Below are 8,907 nucleotides of genomic sequence, written 5' to 3' on the forward strand. Positions count from 1 at the left end.
CTCTCAGCCAGCGAGAAGTCAAGGGTCAAGTCACTAGCATCTGAATTGGTCTCTCCCCCTCTTCACTCTAACTTGTGCCAGTCAAATTTCCAAGAGAAATGCCAAAACACTTGAGGAACTTTCTTTGAGATGTTTAAAGATGTGGAGAGGGTTTCAACCCCAGGTGGGCCGAGACACTAATCTGCTGGAGGCTCTGCATACAAAAGCTGATTTTTTTTTAATGGTTTACAAATTCCTAATTTGTTGAAGGTTTTCTGATCTCTCTTTTCTTGGTTTTTCCCTTGTATTGTCATCCTGTAATACTCTTGAAAATACCGGTCTTTAGTTGGATAAATAACCCAAGGCAGATAGGAGCGGTTATTCCCATCTCTCACAGTGAGCTCCTCTGAGACTTCAAAGCAGGTCTAGACCTCAGCTTTGAGGCCTTGAGAATATTCTCGGCTCACAAATGACAAAAGACCGCCACAGGTGGTTTATTCTTCAACCTATAAAACAATGCCCCACCTTATTTGTTCCTTAGTTTTTCTTGAAAACCTGTTTGAACACGTTGATGGATGAGGTTAAGGCCTCCAACAAGGAAAGAGTAAATATAGGGAGTTGATACATTGAAAGACACTGTAACTTTTTTTGGAAAGGTATACTTTAATGAGTCACATGGAAATGATCCAGAAATTCCTTGAAATCACCAGTCGTAAGACACTTTTGGTTTGTAATCATCCATCAAACTTTGCAGCAGTGGTCATTTAAAAAACTTGAAAACTGTCTATGAACTGATCACATTCAACTTTTGGTCAGCATGACAGCGCAACGTGCACACACCTGGTGGAGATCTGCACTTTTTCTAGTTCTAGTTGGATTAGTTGGTGGTCATGGAATTACCCTTTATGCTATTTTTCCAGTTACATTCTCTGTTAAAACTTGCTTAATCCATTGTAATAAATAACAGAAATACAAAAGAAAATATTAGTACCTAAACCATAGCTCCTTAGCAGTAGGATTGTGTTTTCTTTGTGGTCAAATCATAAATCTCATAATCACCCCTCAGCAGATCAAACATTAAGTTCCTATTCATTATAGTGAAGATTGTGAGTGTTCGTGCGATTTATCCCTCACAATCTCCAAAACTAAAGCTGTTTTGTCATGTGCATTGATTACACTTGGGGTTAACACCCGACAAACCCTTATACAGGACATTTAAAATGCTGAATCATCCTAATCCCATGGATTAAACCTTTATCCTTGGTGAAAACTGTTGGTGGCGATGTTTAGTGAACTATAAATAAGAACAGCTCAGAATAATGGTGGCTGTGGATGATATGGAGGATTGAGCACATCCACCTCAAACTCAGTCGATGGATTAAATGGCACAACAATGGTGGACAGGATGGTTACGTGTGTGAGTGCTATAATAAATGGCTCTTTTGTTGATGCTGCCCCCCATCATGAGGATATGAGTCTATTCTTTTAGATTTTCTGTTGTATAACTTTTTTGTCCAACACTAATTCAAACATGAGTCAAAATGCTCTTAACTCGAGGTTCCATTGCTGCCTGTTTTTAGAGCTTTTAGTTATATCTCATGGCCTTTCCTGGGCAAATTTCATCACATGACCTCAATTATAAGAGACCTCAGAAAGTGCAGACCTTGCAAAGGCTACTCCCTGTCTTGCAACAAAAGTGGAAAAATAATTTGTGCATCTGCCCCGTGATTCAGATCTGCACCAAAATGTAATGGGCTCTTCCTTGTCCCATGCTACACCCTTCCAGCAAGTTTAATGGAAATCGGGCACATAGTTCAGAAAAACAAACCAATGAAATATCCAAAAACATAACCTCTTCAGCAGATGTAATAATGAACTTCAGTCCCTTGATACTGATTACTATACTGATTGGACTGGGCTGGATTCCATACATTCTGCAGTTCTGTTCCCATTGATCCAGATAATTTTATAGTTTTAACAGTGAAACATCTGGTAAATGTGACTTTGCCACATGAAATTTACTGACCCTGTGAGCTGGCAAGGATTACCTGAACAGTCCATTAAATAATTGAACAGCTCACAGTGGATTATTAGATACTAAGAGAGACAAAGGTTACACCAAGAAGGCCAGATTTCTTGAAGCCTTGGGAATAGGACCTCTGTTTTTAGATCCAGAAAAGCACTTCAGATCATTTGGTTTACTAGGCTTGTTCAAAGCCTGTCCTGTTGACCACATAGACTGTTTTCAGCAAAATCACTGTACCCTATGTCAGCTTTAAAGCTTTAAACCAGAAATAAGACAAAGATGAGAACTATTGCCACACATTTCATAATCCTTTTGCAAAGGTGTTAATCCCGTCATGTGTTGTATGTAGGTCTGTATGTTAAACCCTCTTGTGTTTCCCTCAGTAAGAGGTCTGACTCTTTCAATACATTTCAAGTCTGTCATGCTTCACCTTTGCACCTTTGGAAAAACCTGTCACATAAAGGAAGGCTTGTGGATTTTCAGAACAGGGGGGCCCATTTCCGAGCACTTAGCTGTCATGTAAATGTGAGGGTGTCAGAAGAAACCAAAACACACAGTGTTGTCTATAGCTCTGCGTGTTACAGTATGTAGCCCAGTACAGGTACAACTGTAGGGCATGGAAATTAACCGGAAAAAAATCTATCTACAATTATAGCTTAAAGGATCAAAACTGACAAAGTTGTAAACTCCCTTAAAATTCAGCTTTCTGAAATGTGGCTGCCTAACATAGCCGAGTGTGTTGGTAAATTATCAGTGTGAATCCTTTTAACTTCAATCACCATCTTTGGGATGTGGAGATGATTGCTACATGGTGTAATTGAAGAGTAGATCAAAAGCCGAGGCAGAAGTGCTCGCTGAAGACGAGTGTCAGTGTCAGAGTCCACGGAGGGAGCTGCAAGTACAGACTGTAGCACTGTTGGGAAACTGAGTCCTGCAGATTACAGGCCTGGGATTATCATTATGATGGTCGCTGGGTGAGACGCAACTCCTGCCCAGAGTAGACTGATCTGCAAATTATTTTAACAATACACAGGTTGGACTACAGAAGTGGGATTAGAGTTAATATTTGATTGTCCATTATCTATAGTCAGAAGTCTGAGAAATATATTTTACCAGCTGCAAAAGTGTGTGGCTGGTGATCACAATCATGGCAACATCTGGAGCTTTCACAACATTTTGCAGATTTTCCTTGAAATTTCTGCTTCTATCGTAAACAGACTACGTAGGCTGCAGTCATCTCCAGTGACCACCAAATGCAGAGCAGCTGTGCCTGGTTGAATCCATCCAACCTGATTTGGAAGCTGCTTTATACACCCAATAATGTCTTTATGTTCTCTTACATCACAACAAGATGTAATATGGTATAAATGTATCCTCAAATGCCTGCAATATGCTGAAAAATTGGATTTTGCAGGTATATGTAGACACTAGAAAGCGATACCGATCCCATTCACAAAAACTCAGAAATAAAGGTGAACTAAGGTTATTCCATTCCTGACAGATCACCTTGAGTGTTTGTCCAGCATTCCACCACCAATATCCATCAAGATACACACACACACACATGTACATTCACTTCTAAACCCTTGAATCTGCAAACGGCACACCCTGTCTGTCATTGATAGAGTACAGATACTATCAGGGACGCATGCCGCCAGGTCTGGAGGAGGCTGGATAACACTGTTTGCTCTCTGTAGTGCACTGGTCACCGACTTTTCTCTGCGTCTGTTACAGCTGGAAGAGGAGCAAGAGAGGGAGGGAGAGTCAGATTGGGCTTCAGATAACTATGTTTTAAGTAACCCCCTGGACCACCAGGACAACTGGCTGTTTGTTAAGCCCCACCCCCATTAGTAATTGTTGTTATGCCTGTCAATCTACTTTTAAAACGGGTATACTTGGTTGTCTGCATTTAGCCTCATGCACATCACATCAACATGTGTTGGAATCCAAAGCAGGAAAGACCTACTCGCCTAGCTGCAGTTGCAAAGCTATGACTTGATAATTAAATTAAATTGAGACAAAGCATGTAATGGCGTTGTGGAGAGTATATATCGTCAGAATGTCCAGCTATGTCCGGATACAGCAACAGCCTCACACGACAAATTTTGCAAAGTGATTGATGTGCATCACTAAACCCGGGAATGCTTACTGGTAGTTGTAAAGCCATATTCTGTCCATAAACACATAACCACCACACAAGTCCTCGGGGATAAGGAAGACAAATTGAGGCATTTCAGACAGAAAGAGATACTCACCCGGGCTTTTATGGGTCATATATTTTAAGTGTGATGGAAGGAGGGCGTTAGCACTTTTGCCTACACCGTGTTTCTGTAGGTGGGATAAGGTGAGATGAGTTTGAGGGCTACTTGGTATGTGAGGAGCAATGTCTGTGGGTAACAGAGCAGAGATTTCTTGTGATGTCTGAAGAGGTATCATTACCTCTAATGTCCTTTCAGACGGTAAGCACAAGGTCAAAGGGCATGGAGTGCACTTTGTCTTCCTCTGCGCCAGACTAGGGGAACATGGAGATCTGTAGCTGGAGGGTTAGAAAGAAAGCAGCGACGAAAAGACAGAAAGTGTTCGTGTATTAGAAGCAGAAAATTATAAATGATGTTTGAGGAAAAGTTTAGAGTGGAAGAACTGCTTCTTTGAGTTAGTTGTAAATCCTCCAGACCTCAACCAAAATGTCAGACCTTGTAGACCATATCTTTGTCCCTGATCAGCCGTATCCCCAGACTAAACAATTCGGCAAAACCACGATTATGTTTAATACATAATACATTGTTACATTGTTTTTTTTTAACTAAATTAAAATGATTTATATATTATCTATATCTGTGCATGGTCGCTGCAGCACTGTTGCAACATGGTTGAGGTCTTAGGCAAGAAAAAAAAGTCTTAATTAAAAAAAGTCTTTAATTTTATTTTTACAATTGATAAAATTACTGTCAATTCAATTCAAACAACTTTATTTATCCCAAATAGGGCAATTCAGTTTGCAGTCTCCAGTCAGACGGCGCACGAGACAAAGCAAAAACAAAACAACAAACAAACAAAACAAAAGCAGGACAGCACATAAACCAAACAATTCCCTCTGTCAGTGGCAACAAATCAGTGTGAGGGTAGCAGCAATATCCAGTCCCCAATGGACCACAGTGCAAACAATCTCAGGACAAAATGAGGGGAAGAGTAATAAATAAATAAATACATTGTCACACCACAGCATTTCCTCTCAGCTCTGCGGAGCTTTTTATCTTCTTTCAGCTTAATGTTTGGTATTACGGCCCACAGGTTTACTGTTTCCATTCAGTCTAGCTCCTGTCTTTAGCATAATTTGTTTTCATTGAAGAAATAATCCTTATAAACCCACAGTTCGGTATCTGCCCAGGGCCACACCAAAAGGCAAAAAAATTTATAAATACAGTGGAGCATTAAGCAGCTTAAGAGTCAGATTTTTGTCCCTCAGGAGTGGGTGATGACCAAATAAGAGTGAATATTGGATTTACATTTGCCATGGGGCTAGAAAAACAACTCCTAATGAATGTTAATGCTGCTCTGCGCCCTCTGGATGTGTAAATACAAAACTGTTTGCCATTTCAGCTTCAAAAGTGACAATACGTTGTGTTTACAGCTTGTTATGCCTTCCCCCAGTGTCTCAAATCAATTAACACAAGTTTCAGTTCAGGGAAAGAATGTTAAGGTTAAGGTTATGCATTTTTTGTCTGTGACATAACACAAACTGTCCGTCAGCATGAAAGTCAAACAAGCTGCACACCCATCCACTAACTCGACCCGTGCTCTTTTTTCCGCTTATAAGACACTACTTTCGAATTTTGCAAACTTGCATTGTATGCATGCAGCCTGTGCATCTGCTTGTTCAAACCCAGAGTTTACTTTAATAGAATTTGTATTTGTCTCCACCTGCATATGGAAAAAAAAGACTAGTTCCTCACAGGCCATGATTACATGTTACATTTTGTTGTAACATTTCTAATTAGAGAACACACAGATGCAGAGGATGTGGAACAAGTTGAGTCACAGTTGGTTTGGTGTTAGGAACAGAGAATTTCATGGCTACATATTCATTCACCTGATACATTGGTCGACTGAGTTTTTAAAAAGATTATGCCTTAGACTCAGACTTCTTAATTTAATCAAATAAATGTAACAAAAAATACACTTATCTTTATTTTACAGAAATGTACTTTTCTGCTGTGCAGTAAATTCCTTCTTCCCTGATGCTGACCCTGCAGGGAGGCTTCAAGCTCTACAGCACTGTACCAACATGCATTTTTCCATTGTTCCATGTGTGATTACATCCATGATGTAATGTGAGTGTGCTACACCCACCCTGAGGCTACAGTGGGACTTCTGCTGTTGGTGGAATAATTTGCAATCTCCTGTTTTGTTTGTTTTACCTCACATCGGATGGAATTCCCCTCTTATCTAAATCCAATAATTACTTAAACCTGGATGTCAAAACACTTTCCATTATTATCAGAGCCCCTTTTCCCCTTTTAACTTTGATGCCAGTTGTTACCGTGCAGGAACTCAGTCCTTGGGTCTTTTTTAGCTCAACTGAGTTGTCAGGATCCATAACTACAGGAGTTAAGTTTGTCCCAGGGGACAGAACGACTGTTTTTTTAATCTTAGGATGTTGTGCTGACTTGTCAGGATTAAGACCACACAATGATATATCTAACTTTCTATTATGACCAGTCTGAAAATGACGTGCTTGTTTATAGAAACAAGACGTTGAGGATGTTTTCAGTCTAAAGATTAAGGCCAAATACAAAGCTGAAGAGCCACACAGCATACACAACAAAAAAGACACTTATACACACAATAAAACTTAAATAAATAGATAATAATAACTTAAATAAATAGATTGTTGCTTTAAACCCCTTTTTTGTAAAACAACATTACATTGTAGGATATTCATATTACAATTGGAAATGCTGTGATTGGAAAATAAATCACTGACTTTGTACTTTGTTCATAGAGCTGACATAAAAGCATTTACAAATGGGACACTTGCACACTCTAAAATTAAGGTATTTTTTGTACAATACTACAATGACTCCACCAGGTAATGGAATTCTACCAAATTTGAGGCCTAAATAGCACCCTGAACATAATCCCTGTCATGCTTTGTTGAAGTTTTGGGTGTGTGGTTGGTTTGAGAAGCTGTTAATTAGGTTTTCAACTCCTGAGCTCTTCTTCCACTAAACAGATCTCAGTGCGTTTGTTGTGTTACCTGCACATTCTTCTGTCCCCTCTGTGACCTTGTCAATAGGTGCAGGTGGGATGAGTGTTTTGGGGTAATTAAAAATTGGTTTAGGCGTGGCTGAAAGCCCCAATGAAAACACAAAGCAAAGGGTTAAAGGGCACCTGTGGCTCTGCTCCAGAAGACTTTGCTGATTGCACAAGTTTTTTGCTGAAAGGGATCCATTAGTGGGTGAAAGCTGTAGGAAGGTGGCCATTTTGAACACAGACGCTTTACTTGAAACATGACAAGATGGATTTTCGTGTGTTCTTGTGAAGATTCTTACATGGTTGTGCTATTGTGAGAATCCAGCTGCTGTGTAAAGCATTCTGGGAATAAAGATGAATTACTAACTGCAGCTTGGGTCGGATTTACACATCACCATCTGGTAGGCTTTGACAATGTTGCACTCACCAAAATAACTGCTGTGATCTTGGAAAAAGGCGACATTGCTTCTTTAAGGTCGAGGCAAGAAAAGTGAGCAGTCAGACAAGGTTGCAAACAAGCCAACATTACAAAGACCATTTATTTGGAAGGAAAACTCAAAGTCAGTGGCCCCAACATTTTGGTAGTAATCCCATCACACATTGGAAAACAAAACAAAAAACTACTGCAAGTACAGTCGTTCAAAGCTGTTAACAGTTAAAGTTAGGCACTAACCTCAAATGGTTAATGTTAGGCATTAACCTTGAATAGTTAAGGTTGGGATAGGTCGTCTGGCAGAGAGTCTCTGAAGAGTTTTCGCAAATCTAGGGTTACTATCTAGACACAAACATGAACCAAGGGGCCTCAAGTGGATTTTCTGCAAACTTCCAGTGAGTCCACTTGTGGAGCAGATTTCACCTGAATTGAATTACCCACAATTCTAATTTCCAACTAAAAGAACAAAACAAACGTATTATGAATACCTAAAACAATTACTATTTAAAACATTACTTGAATCATATAGGCCAGAAATAGGCTGCATTTTATTATTATAGCCTTCCTATGAAAGATGTGCAGTATAATGCCAAATATATACAGTACAGGCCAAAACTTTGGACACACCTTCTCATTCATTACATTACATTACATTACATGTCATTTAATGTAATGAATGAGAAGGTGTGTCATTCAATGCATTTCCTTTATTTTCATGACTATTTACATTGTAGATTCATCAAAACTATGAATGAACACATGTGGAATTATGTACTTAACAAAAAAGTGTGAAATAACTGAAAACATGTCTTATATTCTAGTAAGCAAAGGGTGGTTACTTTGAGGAATCTAAAATACAAGACATGTTTTCAGTTATTTCACACTTTTTTTGTTAAGTGCATAATTCCATATGTGTTCATTCATAGTTTTGATGCCTTCAGTGAGAATCTACAATGTAAATAGTCATGAAAATAAAGAAAACGCATTGAATGAGAAGGTATGTGTCCAAACTTTTGGCCTGTACTGTATATGCTCAGAAAGATTTCCAGAAAAATACAGGCAGCTCTAAAGAGTGGGCCAGATTGGATTCTAGGAAGGAAGAAGAAGAAGAAGAAGAAGAAGAAGAAGAAGAAGAAGAAGAAGAGGGCGAGTGCAGGCAAAGAAGACTACATGACCTCCTCCAGGGCTTGCCCTGCATGTCTCCAGCTTTTGTGCT

The sequence above is a fragment of the Centropristis striata genome, chromosome 6 (assembly GCF_030273125.1).
Source record: "Centropristis striata isolate RG_2023a ecotype Rhode Island chromosome 6, C.striata_1.0, whole genome shotgun sequence".
NCBI lineage: Eukaryota > Metazoa > Chordata > Actinopteri > Perciformes > Serranidae > Centropristis > Centropristis striata.